Source organism: Chrysemys picta, chromosome 4 (genome assembly GCF_011386835.1).
Source record: "Chrysemys picta bellii isolate R12L10 chromosome 4, ASM1138683v2, whole genome shotgun sequence".
Classification (NCBI taxonomy): domain Eukaryota; kingdom Metazoa; phylum Chordata; order Testudines; family Emydidae; genus Chrysemys; species Chrysemys picta.
Window position 1 is genome coordinate 139,552,127 of NC_088794.1, and position 20,317 is coordinate 139,572,443.

A 20,317-nucleotide genomic window follows, 5' to 3' on the forward strand; every position below is an offset into this window, starting at 1 on the left:
ATTACTTAGGGTATGTCTACACTGGCAAGTTTCTGCACCACAAGCTATACCACTTTTATTAAAACGCTGGAATTAAACTGCTGTTGCATGTCCACACTGTGCTCCTTGTGACGCCGGAGCGCATCCACATTAGCAGCTCTTAAAACAGCAAAGACAGCAGTGCACTGTGATAGCTATAACACTGTGCAACTGGCCATAGGGTGCTTTGGGAAGGGTTTGCAACGCCTTATGGGGCAGGCACAGCATCACATGAGGCAGGTTTCCTAATCCTATTGTTCCATGGGCATCCTACTACACTGCCAGCTGCTTTTCAAGTGAAGTGGGGGGGAGGGGAGAGAGATGTGTGACAGGGAGTGAGTGGGGGGGGGGGGGGAGAGAAAGCCGGGAGAGAGACACTGTGTTTTGGGGGACAGAGAGTGTGTCAACATGCTGTCTTGTAAGTTCAGACAGCAGCAGGAAGCAACCAGTCCTGAGGCAGGGGGAAACCCAGACATCAGCCCTCGCCTCCCTCCCTGGGCTCTCTGTACAGCACTCTCTCTCTCTCACACACACACCTGCCTGTATGTTCAACAGCACTCACATTAATGGTTTGCTTTATGTCCGGGAGCAGATCAGCACAGCACACATCAGCTGTCAGAAACGGTGCTTTGAAAGGGGAGGGGCGCATGTCTCCAGGGCAGCTGAGTTCAAAACAATGAGCAGAGCGGTCACTTGAGGCATTATGGGACAGCTCTGGAGGCCAATTACAGCGCAGAAAGCAATCAAGTGTCTACACTGGCAACCAGGGCCGGCTTTAAGCCAATTTGGCCGATTCCCCGGAATGGGGCCCCGTGCCTAAGAGGGCCTGGCAACGTCCTGGGCTGATGGCGGAGCGAAAAAAAAAAAAAAAAAAAAAAAAAGCTGCATCCTGCTTCTCCCCCGTCCCTCCAGCACTTGCGCCGCCATACAGCTGATCAGCACAAGCCTAGGAGGGAGGGGTGAGGAGGAGGAGGAATGCGGCGTGCTTGGGGAAGAGGCGGGGCCAGGGCAGGGATTTGGGGAAGGATCCAATGGGGAAGGGAGGGGGCGGAGTTGGGGCGGGGCGCGAGACAATTCTCAGCCCGGCTTGGGGCCCCACACCGGCTAAAGCCAGCCCTGCTGGCAACAAAGCGCTGCAGCCTCTATGCAATTAGCCTTACAACTCTCGTCGAGGTGGGTTTTTTTGCAGCACTGCAACTGTTTCTGCACACAAAGTGGCTTGGCAGCGTGTACACCTCTGCAGTTTCAGAATAAAAAGCTGCTTTACTGAGCAGAAACTTGCCAGTGTAGACAAACCCACACTTAGGAAACAAAACTGAAAACAACAGAACTTTTGAGCCTCTATTCAGCATGGACCTGGTTTCCTATAAGGAACAGATCCTTCTTATATGAAGAAAGAACAGATTGTTATGTTAATTTCGATTAGGCAAACTTTTTCTGTGTGGGTTAAGTGGTCAATTATCATTTGCAGTCCACTGAAACAAGCAAGTCTGAAAGCTGGTTAAGATGGTCAGAAGAGGATACTGTGAGCAATTTGATACAAGATATACCAGTATAAATCCAGCATTTTAAAAGAATGAAAAGATGAGATTTTGACAACCTGTGATTATTGGCTAAACATGGTTGGAAAGAGGGCCAAAGTAAGGTACAACTTAAAAAGTTATATGTCTGCTCCAATACAGCATCACGGATTAAAGTACTACATGCCAATTAAAACACAGTATTAATTTTACTGGCACTTTAAAAAATGAGGAAGTTTTCCATATTGCAACAAAAATCAATGTATAAATCTGAATATTAACAGAAATTTTAGCTTATCAATACCACTTAAAATACGCTGGTCAAATGAAATGGATAATCTGAGTTCAAAATATTTGCCAACAACATACTAGACAGAAGCTCTCACACAGATTAAAGATTGGGCAAGCCAGCAGGCATCTGAAATAGCCCCTCATCTCCTGTCTACTGAGAGAAGACACTAGATTTTCCAACAGGACACTGACCCTTCATCTGCTGCATTGCCCTCATCTTTGTATCAGCCTTGGCTAGGAGATGTGGGGGTAAATATGGAGCTGCCATTCTCCTGGGAGTAGGAGCACATTATCACTAACTCACAGTGATAGCAAATAGGCATAGCAGATTCAAGAAGGACCAAATCAGGTGACCTTTTCTGGCACTGAGAATAAGGAATCAGTGACTCAGAGGGGTATTTGGCTGTTGTTCCACAAGGGTACTATAAGTCAACACATAAGCACCTTATCACTAATACCAAACTTGACAGGTAGCCAGTGCAAGTGGGCCAAGATTGGGGGCACATATCTGTGCCAATAAATAAAACAAGTAGAATGCCAATAAACAAAGCATGACAAGGATCTATTGGTGAGGCCAGAATCTCTGCATGCACAAAAATTTAATTCTGGAAATATTTCTCAAGTGCTATAAAACTGACTTCATCAATGCAGTGACATGGGCACCAAAAGTAAAGCCTGAATCATTCAGAATGTCAAGGCCTGACTGAAAAAAATGGTTGTATATCTGAATTAAACAAGGAGACTGAGGAAGCTTGCCAAAACTGGGGGAAAGCCAACAGATGTGAAGGAGCACATGGTTTGGACAGATATATATCCTTTAGGGGAGGATTTATTAGAGGGAATACACTATAACCTAGCAAAGAGGAGAGGATAGAAGTTGATAAACTACAGGCAGAAACTGAAGAAAAACAGTCAAACTAAAAAGAATTGCACTCAATTACATCACATGAAGGCAGACAACTAAATATTGACAAATTTTATAAGGGCTTTTATATAAATGCTAGAAGTCTAAATACTAAGATGGATGAAACAGTGTCTGGCATTAAATGAAGATATTGATATAATAGATATCTCAGACCTGGTGGAATCGATGATAATCAATGGGACAGAGTAATAGCAGGGTACAAAATATATAGGAATGATAATGGATGTGAAATGCTATGGGAGATTAGAGAGGCAACAAAAACAGAAAACCCAGTAATAATGGGTCAATAGGTGGACTGGGAACATGTCACCTCAGGATGAGATTCAGACAGAATATTTCTAGACACCATTAATGACTGCTTCTTGAATCAGCTAGTCCTGGAACCTACTGGGGAGAGAGAATTCTTGATTTAGTCCTAACTGGCCCACCGGATATGGTCCAAGAGGTAAATATATCTGAACCGCTCGGTAATAGCAACCATAATGTAATTAAATTTCACATCCTTGTAGGGGAGAAATTGTCAAAGAAACCCACCACAATAGCATTTAACTTCGAAAAGGGGAACTACACAAAAATGAGGAAGCTAATTAAATGGAAATTAAAAGGAACAGTCAAGAGTGAAATGCTGACAAGCTGCACAGAGACTATTTAAAAACACCACAATGGAGGCTCAAACTAAATGTAAACCCCAAATAAAAACGGTAAGAGGACAAAAAAATGTCTCCAAGGCTAAACAACAGAGCAAAAGAGGCAGTTAGAGGCAAAAAGACATCCTTTAAAAATTGGAAGTCAAATCCTACTGGAGACAAAAGAAAAGAGCATAAACTCTGGCAAGTCAAAATGTAAAAGTATAAGAAGGCAGGCCAAAAAAGAATTTGAAGAGCAACTAGCAAAAGACACAAAAACTAACAGCAAACATTTTTAAGTACATCAGAAGCAGGAAGCCTGCCAAACGATCAGTAGGCCACTGGATGACTGAAGTGCTAAAGGAGAACTCAAGGCTGTTGCAGGAAAGCTAAATTAATTCTTTGTATTGGTCTTTACTGCAGAGGATGTTAGGATTCTGACACCTGAGTCACTCATTTTAGGTGATAAATTTAAGTAACTGTCCCAGATTGAGGTGTCAACAGAGATGGTTTTGGAACAAACTGATAAGTTAAACAGTAATAAGTTACCAAGATCAGATGGTATTACCCAAGAGTTCTGCAGGAACTTCAAATATAAATTGCAGAATAAGAACTGTGTTCTGTAACCTATTGCTTAAATCAGCCTCTGTGGCAGATGACTGGAGGACAGCTAACGTGAGGACCATTTTTGGAAAAAAGCTCCAGAGGTGATCCTGGCAATTACAGGCCATTAAACGTAACTTCAGTACCAGGCAAACTGGTTGAAACTATAGTAAAGAACAGAATTATCAGACCCTCAGGAACCTATTAGAGATTGGTGTCAGCAAGCATGTGCTAAAGGGTGATCCAGTTGATTCAGTTTACTTGGAATTTCAGAAAGCCTTTGACAAGGTCCCACACCAAAGGCTCTTAAGCAAAGTAAGCTATTAGCCAAGATGCTCTTGGTGTACGCTAAACCACTGACTGCCAGAAGCTGGAACTGGATGACAGGGCATGGATCACTCAATAACTGGCATTCTATTCATTCCCCTTGAAGCATTTAGCACCAGCTGCTGTGGGAAGACAGGATACTAGGTTAGATGGACCATTTGTCTGACCCAGTATGGTCATTCTTATTTTCTTACGTTTGAAATTAATAATTAATATAGTTTGATTTAACAGCATTTAAATTGAATCATATTCTAAAAACGACACAGTTGGGGTCTATGTGTATTGTGTCCCAATGATTTCACATCAGATCTGTTCAGTAGAGACATTTTTAAAGAGTGTTTATTTCTTTTTAAATTGCCAGTACTGCAAACTTCACCCTGCTGTTTGAAAATCAACCTAGGTTCTTTCTGGACTGTGAGATTCTCACCAGCAATAAACATCCTGCAACTAGAACTTCAAAATCAAATGATCTTCACGGGTATGTCTACACAGGGATAAAAAACCTGCAGCTGACCCAGGCCAGCGGACTCAGACCCAGGGACTGAAAAGTGGCTATGTAGATGTTTGGGCTTGGATTGGCGCCTGAGCTCTGGGACCCTGAGAGGGTGGAGGGTCCCACAGCTTGGGCTCCAGCCCAAGCCCTGTCTACACAGCAATTTTTAGCCTCGTAGCCTGAGCCCTGAGAGCCAGAGTGAGCTGACCCGGGCCAGCCACAGCCACGCTACAGGGCTTTTATCCCTGTGTAGACATGCCCCAAATGCCTAAAAGGCCTAGACTTTGCTGATGATGTTGCACTACTGAGAGACATCCACGAAAAGTTACAAAGACAAACAACTTGGCAAAAATAGGGCTCAAAATTTGTTATGCTAAAATAAATGTCCTTGAAACCAAGACATCAAGCAGTAACATCACATTAGAAGGCAAAAATATTAAGTAAGAAGAACAGTTCATCTATCTGGGCAGCACCATATTAGCCAATGGAGACATCAAGTGGAAATGACACCAACGATAGGAAAGGCATCCGCAACATTTACTAAACTCAACAACGTATGGAAATCAAAGATATAAGGCACCAGAACAAAACAGAATTTTCAGTTCAACTGTAATCTCTATGCTAAGATACAGTTCAGGAGCTGGAGATCTGCTACATTAGACAGAAAACTGGACATCTGTGAAAATAAGTACCTACAAAAGATTCTGGGCATCGGTTGGACAGATTTCATCACCAACAAGAGATCCAGGAAATCACCAACCAGCAACTTGTTTCCATCAGAATTGGAGGGAAACACTGGACATATTTGGAGTGTGTCCTGTGTGTGCCAACCTATTGATTCCCACATGAAGATATTAAAGTGGTGTGAGGAAACGAGGGCACCCCAGAGAAACCTTAATAACCACCCTTAGCTGGGAGGGGCAGCACAGTCTCTCTCACTACCACAGAACAAATGGAAGCTGCAACAAATGGCAGAGGAATAAAAGACTCGTTTCCATTCCGTGCACCAACATTGGACCAGGAAAGATATAAAAACATTGAAACTTTTTTGACAATGCATCGGCCAGAAAATAATGCAGCTCATAATCAATAGATGTACTCATTCTACAGGACCAAAAGTAGTAAAAATGTAAAAAACACTTATTTTTGTCACCAAATATACACTGCAAACTCATCAGTTCAGTAAGAAGATGCATATTTTTGCACAGTTGCTTTATCATCACATATTTACGGATATATCACCCCAAATGCTTTGTCAGAGGAGGTGGTACTTTAAAAATTCGACTATCATAAGTTTATATGTAAGTAATTTGTTAAATACCAGTAGCTAGATTTCACATTATTCATTTTAAAAAGGGGGCAAAAAAAGTAGAACAACAATTTCAACCAAACACTTTATGAGGCAGGCATGAAACTGAAATAGTCAAGAAACTTTAATGTGACTGAAAGAAAGAACAGGAACATCTGTATAGAGAATAAGCTGTAACGGCATGAGGAATTATAGATCTAGTGCTAGTAATGTGCCAGCTTTCTGCATTTCAATTACTGCTTATGCCATACTATAAAATTTGTTTGTAATAAAAGTGAAATGATGACTTTCTAGACCTTTATAGCTCCCTAGTCCCAGTGATATTTTACACGACTTGTGTGTATGGATTGCAAATACAGTACTGTTTGAGGAGTTTTGAACCCAGAAAAATTTGTGGCCAGGTTATCAATGTTCAGTTTTCTCTTTCAATGAAGATATTTGAAGTACCCAATGTCAAGTTTTCAAAGATCAGAAGGTTACATGCCAGATCTATGAAGTGTAATTATGCAGTACATTTCATGTTAAGAAGAAAAAAAAAAAGTGTATGTTCAGTTTGTTAAACCAAAGTTTCCCTTTGTTCTGGGGTGCTCACACTCCATATTATAATGCAAAGACCAGACCTGGATTTCAAATACCAATCCTTACTCTCTGTTTTGGAAAAGCTATGAAGGTAGAAACCTTACATCGCTCTGTAGGTATCCTGAGGCACCTGGGTCAAGGGCTCCTAACGGCATCACTACCTCGGTGCACTGGGGAGTCTTTCAAACACCCATACTTCAGTGGGGAAAACTGTCTTCCCTCACGGGATAAGGGGACTAGCAGAACTCCAGGAGAGATGAGTGGTCATATGGAGGATTTTGGTGTCTGGAGTGAGGGGACTGGACCACGTTGGGAGGCCTTAGATGAGGCAGCAGCATGTCAAGGGCTCCCAACAGCCCTTCTGCCTGCACTCCTTGCTGCACCAAGATAACACTGCTGTGGGAAGCCCATGATGCACTGATGCCTCAGCAGAGGGAACTGGGTCCCCTGTTGTAGCTGCCCAGTGCACAAAAGCATCAATACCTTGGCACAGACAGTGGGCTCCTCCTTCCACCCAAGACCCCACTCACAGCCCTGTCCCTCTTCCTCCACCAGGCCCAACCCTTTCAATTCCTCCTCCCCACCTGCAACCCCAAAGCCCTGTTCAATCCCTCCTTTCTCACAAAGCCCTGCCCACTCTGCCTACTGTTCAACACTCCCACTCGCTCCATAATCTCTAGAAGCCAGCTGCCCCGGCTACCTCTGGCTCACCAGAGACGACAAGTCAGGGAAGCAAGCTGACAGCATCAAAAAGCAGATGCAGCTGATGGATCTAAGCAATCTCAACAGCCAGTCTTTGCATGGTTCAAAACAGCTATTATGAATACAGAGAATAACTCTTTACGGGTTTAATTGTAAACCCATAAAGAGGAGCCTATGACTGAGATATTATCAGAATGTGTGCATTTGCAATGCATGTGGGGTGACACATAGGGAACGAAAGCAGAAAGTATGGATTTTGATCTATATGGTTGGTTCACTAACAGAATCCAAAGATATGGGAGAAACATAATCCAAAATTCCAAAAGGGAACATTTTAGAATATATCCTTTGCAAAAGTTAGTAAATCTTTCACTTAAAAAAATTACAGGGAAAATTCAACTGTCCTCTGAAAAGTTATTGTGCTAAACTTAAAGACTAAATTCAATCATTAAAGTGTGAAACAGAGGGATTTTATTCCTGCTCTAGGGGCAAATCTCAGTGCAACTGTATCTATAGAATTGAACTTCATTATGGAGGCAGCAGTAACAACACTCATTTCTTTTAACATCAAATGTAATAAGCCACAGTTTGAAACTAAGGTGAGAAAGTGAACTTCATAGAGAAGCAATCGCCAAGTTACACATATTATGCAAACATGTTATGCATATTGTACTTAATGAAAACACTGACAATGAAGCCAATACTGACAATGAAGCCAGTATTCCATTTTCATAGGGTATAACTACTTATTCATATAGAAGTTATATAGTAACACAGAGTTGTATTTTTGCCTATAACAATAAATTAATAAGAAACATGTATATAATTACCATGTATATACGAAGGAAGCACTGGACATATTTGCCAACATACGGACTCCCACTTAAAGCTGTCAAGTGGAAACCAACTGGTGTGAAGAAACAAGCGTGCCCCAAGAGAAACCAAAAGAACCACCCTTAGCAGGGAGAGCAGAACAATCTATCTCGATACCTGAGAGCAGATGGAGTCAGCAGCAAATGACAGAGGAATGGAAGAAACTGGTTTCCATCTTGTGTGCCAACATTGGCATGGTAAGAACATAACGGAATATAAAAAATAGAACCATCACAATCAATTATTCACTTGTTGCTATGTAACTGCAGTGGTTTGGACACAGAATTCTTTTGCTTCCTTTAGTCCATCTGTGAGCCCATAGTAACCGTATCACAATCACTACATCAAACAGCAATTAAGGAATAGTAAATAGGCTGAAACATTGTATCATCCAGCTACTTCCTTATAAGCCTTGTATATTGCTCCAAATGTTCTTGCTGGCACCACCTAACAGTATTGTTTCTACTTCCTTGTTTCATATTCATTCTCTTATTTTCACTACTGAACCTGTAAATATATAGATCTTTCATCATAGAAAACAACCTCTTGAATACTATGTATATACATGTTTTTACTTGGAAACTGAAACCTTATCTTAATTAGCCTAGCAGTTACAGGAATTTCAATCAAATGTCACAATCACTACAGCAATAGCTTACATGAAAAAGTAATAGGGTTACCATATTTCCACAATCAAAAAAGAGGACAGGGATGGGGGGGAGCCCCGCTCTAGCCCCGCCCCTGCCCCGCCCCTATCCACTCCCTCCCACTTCCCACCCCCTGACTGCCCCCCTCAGAACTCCCAACCCCCTCCCTGCTCCTTGTCCCCTGACTGCCCCCTCCTGAGAACCCCCCACCCTAACTGCTCCCCTAAGACCCTACCTGTCCCCTGACTGCCCCGACCCTTATCCACACTCCCACCCCATATTCACACCCCCTCCCCCAGACAGACCCCCAGGACTCCCACGCCTTATCCAACCGCTTACCGCCTCCTGACAGGACCCCCAGAACTCCTGACCCATCCAACCCCCTCTGCTCTCTGCCTGCCTCGACCCCTCTCCACACCCCCGCCCCGACAGCCCCTCCCCAAACCTGTGACCCATCTAATCCCCCCCTACTCTCTGTCCCTCGACTGCCCCCTCCAGAACCCCCCTGCCCCTTCTCCAGCCCCCTGGCCCCCTTACCCTGCCGCTCAGAACAGCATGTCGGGCTCCACGCGGTGCCCGACACATGGCTGCGCTCCCCAGCGCAACACACAACCCAGTCCCTGCCCCCGCACAGTGCTGCCGGAGCGGGGCGCTGGGCAGCAGGGGAGGAGGAGCAGGGGAGGAGGAGGAGCTGCCGAGACCCAATGCAAACGGCCCAGCCAGCTGGCGATCTGAGACTGCAGGGAGGAAGGGGAGGGGAGTAGCTCTACATTGGCCGGGCTGGACTCCGGCAGCTGATCTGAAGCTGCAGTGGAAGGCTCTGGCTACCGGAGCCCCATGCGAGCGGCTGAATTTCCTGCAGCCCTGCCGCGCTCTGCGGGGGGGGCAATCCTGGACATTTGTAGCTATTTACAAATTCCCCCCGGACGCTATTTTTAACCCAAAAAGCCGGACATGTCCGGGAAAATCCGGACTAATGGTAATCCTAAATAACAATGTATTCTTAGCTGTTTTTTAATTAAATTTAGCAGCAAGACATGAGAGGAACAAACTCCATGTGACCAACCAGCTCTCTGTGGACCACTGGCAAGTCTTCCACAAACCACAGTTGGGGAACTCTGACCTAATACAATTCTACATTCCATGCAAGTAGTCCACAACAAAAGAACCTAATTATTATTACTCTAATCTTAGCCAACCTAAAAGCGGGTTTTATCAGTCAATCTACAGTTTCCACTGCTTTGCACCACTGCAATTAATGAACCTAGGAATATTTCTAAATGCTAAGATTTCAGTATTACTAAATGCTTTCCAATAACTATAGCTCAGTGGTTTGAGTATTGGCCTGCTAAACCCAGGGTTGTGAGTTCAATCCTTGAGGGGGCCATTTGGGGATTTAGTTGGGGATTGGTCCTACTTTGAGCAGGGGGTTCGATTAAATGACCTCCTAAGGTCCCTTCCAACCCTATGATTCTATGAGTAACGGACAAGTACGTTAAAACAAAAATTAAATAAAAAATACGAAGACTACAGTAACCTCAAGTTGCCCGGCCACTCTGAATCCAGGTCAAAGCATAGCTCTGGTTTTACATACTCTGATTTTAATTGCTGAAAGTATAAATTATCAAGTGATTTTCTATACTACCACACCCAAACAAACCACAGCAATAAAATTAAGTTTTCCCAAAGTATTTTTAATTGTCAACAAAGTGTCAACATTAACAACACAGGTCTAATAGGAAAAGATTTTTTTTAAATGCACTTTGCAAACTAAAAATACCTGACTATTATCACACAATGTAACTGCTGGCTATTTTTGCCAATAGTCTAGGGCTTAATCCTGCCAACCATAGTTATAGGAGCAGTCCCTACTTATACACATGCTTAAATTTACTACCGTGTTGGCCCCATTGAAATACATGTGGCAATAAAGTTAAGCATGTGCATAAATAAAAAACGGTTACTCATCTTCTCGTAACTGTTGTTCTTCGAGATGTGTTGCTCATGTCCATTCCAATTAGTTGTGTGCGCACCCACGTGCACAGTCGTCAGAAAGTTTTTCCTTTCGCAGCACCCGGGAGGTCGGCTGTGGAGCCCCCTGGAGTGGTGCCTTCATGGCACTCAATATATGACCCTGCCGACCCAGTGTCTCCTCAGTTCCTTCTTGCCGGTTACTCTGACAGAGGGGAAGGCAGGTGGGTTTGGAATGGATATGAGCAACACATCTCAAAGAACAATATTTACGAGAAGGTAAGTAACCATTTTTTCTTCTTCAAGTGATTGCTCATATAGATTCCAATTAGGTGACTCCTAAGCCTTACCTAGGCAGTGGGGTCTGAGTTATGGAATCGCAGACTGGAGCACTGCTCTGCCAAAAGCTGCATCATCTCTGGCATGCTGGACGATGGTGAAATGAGAGGTGAACGTATGCACCGAGGACCAAGCTGCTGCCCTGAAGATTTCTTGTTTCGGGACTTGGGCCAGGAATGCAGACGATATGGCACACTCCACAAGGGCACAGGCCTCAAGTGCCAGGGCTGGTGTCTTGGCCACCTCATAGCACGTGCGGGATGCAGGATGTGATCCAGGAAGATATCCTTTGCGATGAGACCGGTAGGCCTTTCATGCAGTCAACCACTGCTATGAACAACTGGTTTGATTTCCTGAATGGCTTGGTGTGTTCGATATAGAAGGCTAATGCTTGCCGAACATCCAAGGAGTGCAACCTCTGTTCACAGCTACTGGTATGAGGCTTTGGATAAAAAACAGGCAGGAATATGTCTTGGCTGGTATGGAAATGTTATACCACCTTAGGCAGAAACTCCCACCTCTGGAAAATGGAGTGAATGACGTCCAGCCGGATGGACCACTCGTGGCTGTGGAAGGACCTGCTGAGGTCGTCTGCCAGGATGTTCTGGACTCCTGGCAGATATGATACTTCCAGGTGAATGGAGTGGGTTATACAGAATTCCCAGAGCCTGAGAGCCTCCTGACAGAGGAGCTAGGACCAGGTTCCACCCTGCTTGTTGATGTAAAACATTGCAGTGGTGTTGTCCGTCATGACTGCCACGTGCTGGGCTTGCAGATGAGACTGAAAGGCCTGGCATGCAAGTTGCACTGCTCTGGGCTCCTTGATATTGAGAGAGCTCGTCCTGTGATCAGAGGCCCTGCATTCAGAGATCTCCCAGATGTGTGCCCCAACCTAGAGCTGACGTGTCCGTAACTAGAGACAAGGACAGCTGAGGGCTGTTGAAGGGACTTCTTCGCAGACTATTCAAGCATCAAGCCACCACTGGAGCGACTCAGTCACGATGCCACAGCAGGTGCTAACTGGTCCCAGGCTGTCACGCCCTGGGCAGTATGTCGAAGTGAGCCACGTCTGTAGAGGCCTGAGTCTCAGTCTGGTGTGTCAGACCACGAACCTGCAGGCCGCCATGTGACCGAGGAGACTGAGGCAATTCCTTGCTGTAGTGGTCGGGTACTCTCTCATGCATCGAATGATGCTTGCCATGGCTTTGAATCGGGACTCTGGCAGGCTTGCTCTTGCCTGGACCAGAGTCCAACACTGCTCCGATAAACTCTGTCCTCTGGGTCGGAGACAAGGTGGACTTGTTCATGCTGAGGAGGAGACCCAGTCTCTCCATCGTGGATGTGACCAGATGGACCTGCGACGCCACCTGTTCTCTGGTGCGCCCCCTGAGCAGCCAATCGTTGAGGTAAGGGTATACCTGCACCTGCCTCCTTCAGAGGAAGACTACTACCACTGACATTCACTTGGTGAACACTCGTGGGGTTGTCGACAGGCTGAAGGGTAGGACTGTGAACTGATAATGTTTTTGGTTGATCACAAACCTTAAGAAGCATCTGTGAGCTGGGTGAACCGCTATGTGAAACTACGCATCTTTCATGTCAAGGGTGGTGAACCAGTTTCCTGGATCCAGAGAAGAGATAATTGTATTGAGGGAAACCATGCGGAACTTCAGCTTCACCATGAACTTGTTGAGTCCTCACAGGTCTAGAATGGGTCTGAGACCCCCTTTGGCTTTGAGGATTAGGAAGTAGCGGGAATAGAATCCCTTGCCCCTGAGATCCTGAGGAACCTTCTCCACCACTCTTATGGCAAGGAGCGCCTGCACCTCCTGGATTAGGAGTTGCTTGTGAGAAGGGTCACTGGGAAAGGGGGGTGGGTGGGAGGGAGGGTAGGAGCAGAATTGGAGAGAATATCCCATTTCCACCATGCGAAGAACCCAGCAGTCTGATGTTATTTGGGACCACGCATGGTAGAAGTGGGATAGACTGCTCAAAAAACACAGGGAAGGCTCTGGTGTAGAGACAGGTGCTCCGTCCTCGGGTGCACCTTCAAAATGTCTGTTTTGAGCCTGATGAAGGCTTAGTTATTTGGCCCTGTCCGGACGGGGGATGGGAAGGCTTATGCCTGTCATTCCTAACCCTGCGCCTGTAAAAATCCTGCCTCGGACAAGGAGGATACGAATGCTGTTGCTGCCGTTAGGGCTTAAACGGCTTTCATTACCCAAAGATTTCATTGTCATCCTGGAGTCTTTGAGGCTATGCAGTCTGGAGTCAGTTTGTTCGGCAAACAGGCCCACCCGTCAAAGGGTAGGTCTTGCAGAATTTGCTGAACCTTGGGCCGGGGAGTGACGGTGTCGCGGGTCTCTACCGGAGTCCTTTCACGGTGCCGCCTCCGCCACTGCCGGCAGGGCACTGTGCACCGAGGAACTCGGCACCGGACCCTGCCGCGCCAATGCAGGTTGCGGTCTAAGTGCCGCCTCCATAAGGAGCTGCTTCAATCTAAAGTCCTGCTCCTTCTTGGTTTGGGGGCGAAAGCCCAAACAAATCATGCACTTTTCGAACTGATGTGCTTTCCCCAGACACTTTAAACAAGCGTCATGAGGGTCGCCTGTTAGTATGGGCTTGTTGCAGGACTTGAACCCCTGGGACTTAAGCATGTAAATCCCTCAAAGAGAGAACACAGTCGGGGTGGAGGGTAACCCCCCAGTCCAACAGCTAACTAACTAACTACAATAACTAAGAACTAAACAACTACAAAATACCAACAGTTTGAAAGAGAAGCTAGGGAAACGTGGAGAGCTTGCAAAGCAAGATGCCATAGTTCCAACAACCATCACTAGCAGTAAGAAGGAACTGAGAAGGCACCGGGTTGGCAGGGTCATATATTGAGCGTCATGAAGGCTTCACTCCAGGGGGCTCCACAGCCAACCCTATGGGTGCTGCTAAGGGAAAAACTTTCCAACAATTGTGCACGTGGCATGCACACACCTAATTGGAATCGATATGAGCAATCACTCGAAGAAGAATTCTCTATTAAGGTCTAATTTATGCAGTAATTATGCTAACAAAATCCAAGTTTACTGAACAAAATAAAACTGATAAATCAAATAAAAGCACACCAAAATATTCAAATATAACTGGCTACTCACTTAAATTGGCTGTTTCTGAGGCTCCTGATTATGCAGCAATTTCCCTCAGCAGTTAAAGAGGGAATGAACATATACCATTCCAAAGTAAACTACCTTAACCGGGGATTATTTTAACCTTTTCATAATACATAAGGCAGATTCAAAATACCCAAGATACTTTCTAACGCTGCACATTGATTTATCATTCATCATACTTCACCCCAGTAGCTAACCTCTGCAAAATACTGCTTGCACTCTTATATTACCTTCTTCCAAGGGCAAGTTTTGTGGCTTCTTGACCTAGGCTAATAAGTCTTTATTCACAATAGCAACTGAACTGAACTGGGGGGCATAATCTTGACATTTCAGATAACATGATGAATTGTTCAAATAACATTCTTCTAACCAGTTATATTTTCATATGAATTCAATGAAACTTCCATGTAGTGTCTATACATTTTCTACAATTCTCTAATGAACAATTTCAGTTTTAATTGCTTTTGGGTTGTTTTTTTTGCGAGACAGGGTTTTATTGGGGGTGGGATGGTAAGGCAGAAATATACATGCACGCAAAAGGTGGGAGTGGGGGCAGGGGATAGTACATAATCTATACATGAAAGCTGAGCTATTCCACTTTTTTTTCCCCCTAACCCTTCTCTTGATTCCAGGTCTGTGTGTCCCTCCCCTTGCCCTCTTAGTGCTCCTCTCTATTCTCTTGCACACCTCTCCCTAATTAATCATTAAAGCAGTGGCAGCTCTGTACGTCCTCTCCTCCTCCTGCAAAGGAATAGCAGCATGGCACCAGCTGAACTGGCTGCTTCTTCCCACCTCCTGGAAGCTGTACGGATGCAGGCTGGTGTGGGGATGCACAGCCTCTGAAGCACATACCTCTTGTGTGCTTGGTGGGGACTGAGCTGAGGTCCCCATTTGTAACAGATTCTTCTCCAATCTGAGCTGCAGCATCAGTGAGGGAAGGAGGAGTTCTACAGCCCCCACACCAGCCCAGGGACGCCTGAGCTCCCCCCACCCGTTGGGCGGGCGGGAAGGCAACACGGCACGAACACCAGCTCCAGCCGCCTGTGCGAGCACCGGTTCCAGCTGCCCAGAGTCCCTGACTGCAGACCGGCCCCCAGTAGCCTCAGCCTGAGGCCAGGGCGCCGAAGTCCTCCCAAAAGTGGGGGGGGCACCCAAGGTGGAGGCGAAAGCAGCCCCCTGCCCATATCCCAGATCCCCCACCCAGGGCAGGTGGAGGGATCCAGGCTCCCCACAGCTGCCAGTGCAGCTCTCCCCGACCCAGCTCCAGCTGGGGGGGAAGGAGGGGAGGGAGCGCCTCGGAGCCGCAGCCCTGCCATGATAAGAGCCGGGTGGGCAGCTCTGGGGAGCCGCAGCAGACCCTCTACCTGCCCGCGGTGTGGGGGGCCAAGCAGCCCCTGCCCCATGTCCCCAGGCTCCCCACCCACCTGTGGATGGCCCATGACTCCTCACAGCTTCCCGTGCAGCTTCTACCATGGCCAGGTTGCGGCTCCAAGGCCGGGCCTGCCCACCCCCACCAGAACCAGGTCAGGAAGAGCTCTGCAAGCAGCTATGGGGAGCTGGCATGGAGTCGCAGCCCCTACCCTGACCCCGCCATGCAGCAGCCCAAACCCCGGACATGTCAGGTGCAGCCTGGCAGCAGGGCAGCACAACCCTGAGCCCAGACCCCGCTGCGTGGGGCAGGGCGGCCCAGCAGCCCCGAGCGTGAACTCCACTGTACAGGGCAGGGCAGGTGGGGCAACCCACACTCCTGGACTCCACAGGCCCAGCGACCTTTAGCATAAAGCTGGGCCCCAGCTGTGTGCTAATTGGGTCGTGGGTTGAGTACTACTGATCTAGACCATCCCTGACAGGTGTTTGTCTAACCTGCTCCTAAAAATCTCCAAAAATGAAGAACCTACAGCCTCCCAAGGCAATTTATTCCAATGCTTAATCACCCTGACAGTTAGGAAGTTTTTCCTAATGTCCAACCTAAACTGCCCTTGCTGCAATTTAAACCCATTGCTTCTTGTCCTAACCTCAATGGTTAAGGAGAACAATTTTCCTACCTCCTCCTTGTAACAGTTTTCAGGTATATAAAAGATTGTTATGTCCCCTCTCAGTCTTCTTTTCTCCAGACTAAACAAACCCAATGTTTTTAATGTTTCATTCCCTTGAATTACTAATCTATTAATTTTTAAGTCGTTAGAGAGTTTCTTTTGTATGACGTTTATACAAAATGTAAGAGACAGACAAAAAGATGACAAAATAAGACAAAAACAAAATAGAGTTAATATTAGTTCTTTTTTTTGTTACAAAGGCCATTGTTTGGGAAAGCTGTTTACACAGGGCCTTATTCAACACCCACTGATGTCAATGGAAAGATTCTCTGACTTCAGTGGGTACTGGATGAGATCCACAGTACAAATGAAAGCACAAATATAAGAGAAATGTATGTAAATGAGCAAACAATTGGTTGTCAGTAACAGGAAGCACAAAAACTTTGCCATGGATTTTTTTTTTTTAATCTGTACTTTACAGTCACTTCACTAGGGTAGGCACAAGATGGTACTTGCAAAAGTTATTTTTGATTATAAAAGATGTTTACTTTTATGAGGAGGTGCAGCTGCACGTTACCACCTGCTCACACTACACTGTTTGCTAATGTAGCCCTACAATGACTGCACATGAATTTACTATATACCAACTAGCATACCAAAGATAATTTGTCTGAATTTGGCATACAACTTAAGCCCTGCATTTTCCCTCTACCTCAGTTAGTTTCCATCCTTTCTCACTTTCCATCTTGGCCAATATATTTTGAGACAAGCACAACTTGTGCTAAATGACAACAATGGGAGGACAGGATAATAGCCTACAAATGTATGAAGGCTGTAAATACTAAGGAAGATGAGGGGTTATTTAGGGTGGTACAAAGGGGTGTAAATAGGAGTATTGGAAAATAAATTACAAAGAGAAATTTTATATATAATACCAGAAAAAATGCTTTGAGAATAAAGTCTTTGGTATTTGACTATGACAATCTCCCGGAGAATAGTGGAAGCCCTATTATTTGGGACATGTAAAACTAGAATGAACAAAAGTCTAGAAAATATGTTGCAAGTGAAAATCCTGCCTTGGCAGAGAAATGTACTGGCTGACCTACTAGATCTTCTCCATTTCCCAGCATCTGTTGGGTAGCTATGATACAACACAATTCACTCAGGACTTCAGTGCTCATGAGTTCTGCAGTAAACTCGTCTTTACGGTATAGAACAGCATGATCAGCCTTCACAGAATATAGCATCCCCTTCCTTTTACAAATTATAAATGTTTCACTAAAATATACAAACAGGATCTACACAAAGCCTCATCCTGGGTAAATTCATGTTTTCAATTAGTACGCAGGAGCATGTACTTCATTGCTAATGATAAGATATTCAACAAAGAGAATCTGGTTTCCTAAGAAACTTTTAAAATAATTAAAATTGTCAGATCCAAAGCAAAAGAATCAGCCTTGGGCAGGATTCTATGATTAATCTCTTGTATAGTAAAAAAAAAAAAAAAAAAAAAACACCAAGATAGAAGCAACTGTAAACACTCAAAAAGAAACCCAACTGAAACGTCCCTCCTAATTAAAGTATTTTTAGAGACAATACAATCTAATGTATTGCTTCTACTGAACCTTATACTGCCTCGTAACTGCATTAATGCAGTACCCTAGTGTGCTCTCTTTGTGATGCAAATTCACTCAAATACTGTGCTTTCCATAAAAAAGTCACACACATATTGCATTGACAATTGCGGCTTGGGGAATAACCCTAAATGTCCTTCAATATCTAAGCATTGCATTTAAGTCTGGTCTATAATAGCAGTTTCTGGGGAGTCTTCTACTGCTGTTGCATCGGTGATAGTGCAAGGTGAGAGATTTCCTCAAACAGCTGAAACAGACACAATCATAAGTTGGCTTTTGCATGTGATATGTCAAGTAAAAGGACTTTAAGGGGACCTATACCAGAGATTTTTGGAGAAGTAAGGTAACTGGGGCGAGGAGGAGGGGAGATATCCTTCCCATGAAGCTAGAAATTTACATATGGCACCAGCAACCCAAAAGATTCAGCTCTGGGAAGGACTAAAGGCTATAACCAAAACAATAACCTGCTGCTAAATTTAATCTTTTAGTTCATTCTGGATATACGACATAAAGGAAATTTGAATCCCCATCACAATGGAGTTGGGATTTTCCAGAAGGATTTTTTTTTTTTAATAAAAATATTTATTTTATTTCCAGAGGGATATTTTTTAAAAATAAAAACCCAGCTGATAATTTGTAATAATTAAATGAATCTGGCAGCCCCCAAGACCACCAAAGACCTCTATTTTTCCATAGAACTGGTACAACACAGGCAATCACAGATTAAGCTGCCATACATTTCTTTGCCCACAAACCTCAAGCCTGACTTGGAGGAACATATCTGGGAGTGACAGATTAGTTCCATCTTTAAATTCATTCAGTCCTTGGACCCTCCATTGAAATGGCGAATGACGGTGCCAACTGAGGTTTTCATTATACGGACATGTTCACTGGGAACTGGACTGAAACCACCAACTTGTTTTTCAGAGGTCATTGAACAACCATCAGACAGCAACAATTATCAGCTACTACTGACCTCTGTTAGAGCTGAACCATTGATTTTGAGGTGAAATGATGCATATCCCAATAGTGTGAGCCATCTATTCCTCCCACCATTAATTTTAATTAAACAATCAATTTTTTCTGCATCATTTAGCTTGTGCATAATATAGGAAAATAAATAATGCTACTGATCAGCTGCAGTTCTGTGACATGAGCAGTAACATGGTATGAGGTTGATTTTGTGTGGTCCTTCAGTCTAGACGTGGAGTAGGGTAGCATCATCTATCTTGAATAACTCAAATTGTTAGAAGAGCTAAATTCAGACACAGTCCATTTAGTTGGATCTTCTCATTGAATCTTCTGACTAAACAGATTCAAAGACAGATAAGCTTTATGGAACAGAAAATGTACTGTAATATAGAAAAGAATGAGGTTCTCACCAAATATGTTCAGATCTGAGATTCATGAAGGGGGGAAAAAAAGGTCCACAGAGTTTCAGCTTACATATAAAAAGGCAAACACACCTCCTTGAGTCATTGGCTGTGTGGAGTAGCCTTCTGTGACTCATGCAAAATTGAAATTTTCAATTTATCAATGCAGCTAATGCTGTCCATTCCAGTGCCATGCTATAAAAAGGTTTCAGGGATCAGAGAAAAAGGAATGGAACATGCCAAACAAGGTATTAACAAAAACACATATCAAGGGGCGGAAAAGCATACGCTATTTTGTATACCAAGTATCTTGAACATTTGCAACTTTACAAACCACTGAAGAATTAATTAAATATAATAGACTGATTCTTGACTAAGAGCAAAAGGAGACAGCCTCCTTGTTTGACTCCAATAAAGTATTTCCTGAAAAATGTTGCATCTCTTTTGAACTAAAAAAAAAAAGTTACCTAGAACACGGGTACTTAAGATTTTCATTTCCAATTATACTTATAAAGAAAAAAATCTACTTGTTACACATTGCTAATTGGAAGTATCAAGTAAAACAACATAATGACTGCAATGTTTGAAATATCCATATCAACTATCATAACAAGGTAAATCTATTTTACTAAGTTTAAGGGATATAAATCCTGAACCTTTCTGAGCAACTTCTGGTACTGGCCAGTGTCAAATACAAAATATTTGACCAGTTGAACCACTGGTCTGATCAAGATGGTCAATCCCTAGGTCTTTACACTCCTATAACAATCACATTTCATAGAATTCCTATGTCAGCAACCATGTAGGTAACTGGAAATTAAACAGTGAAACCACAACAGTTTTCATATGTCTGACTTTTCTATTTTAAATTTCAGCTTACATTAATC

At 44.2% G+C, this 20,317-nt stretch overlaps 1 protein-coding gene across 4 annotated transcripts in view; it reads right to left on the minus strand.

Annotated features, from left to right (window-relative positions):
• BRF1 (BRF1 RNA polymerase III transcription initiation factor subunit) overlaps positions 1 to 20,317 on the minus strand; it is a 231,097-nt gene that overhangs the window by 87,177 nt on the left and 123,603 nt on the right. The gene's annotated exons all lie outside the window — the stretch shown is intronic.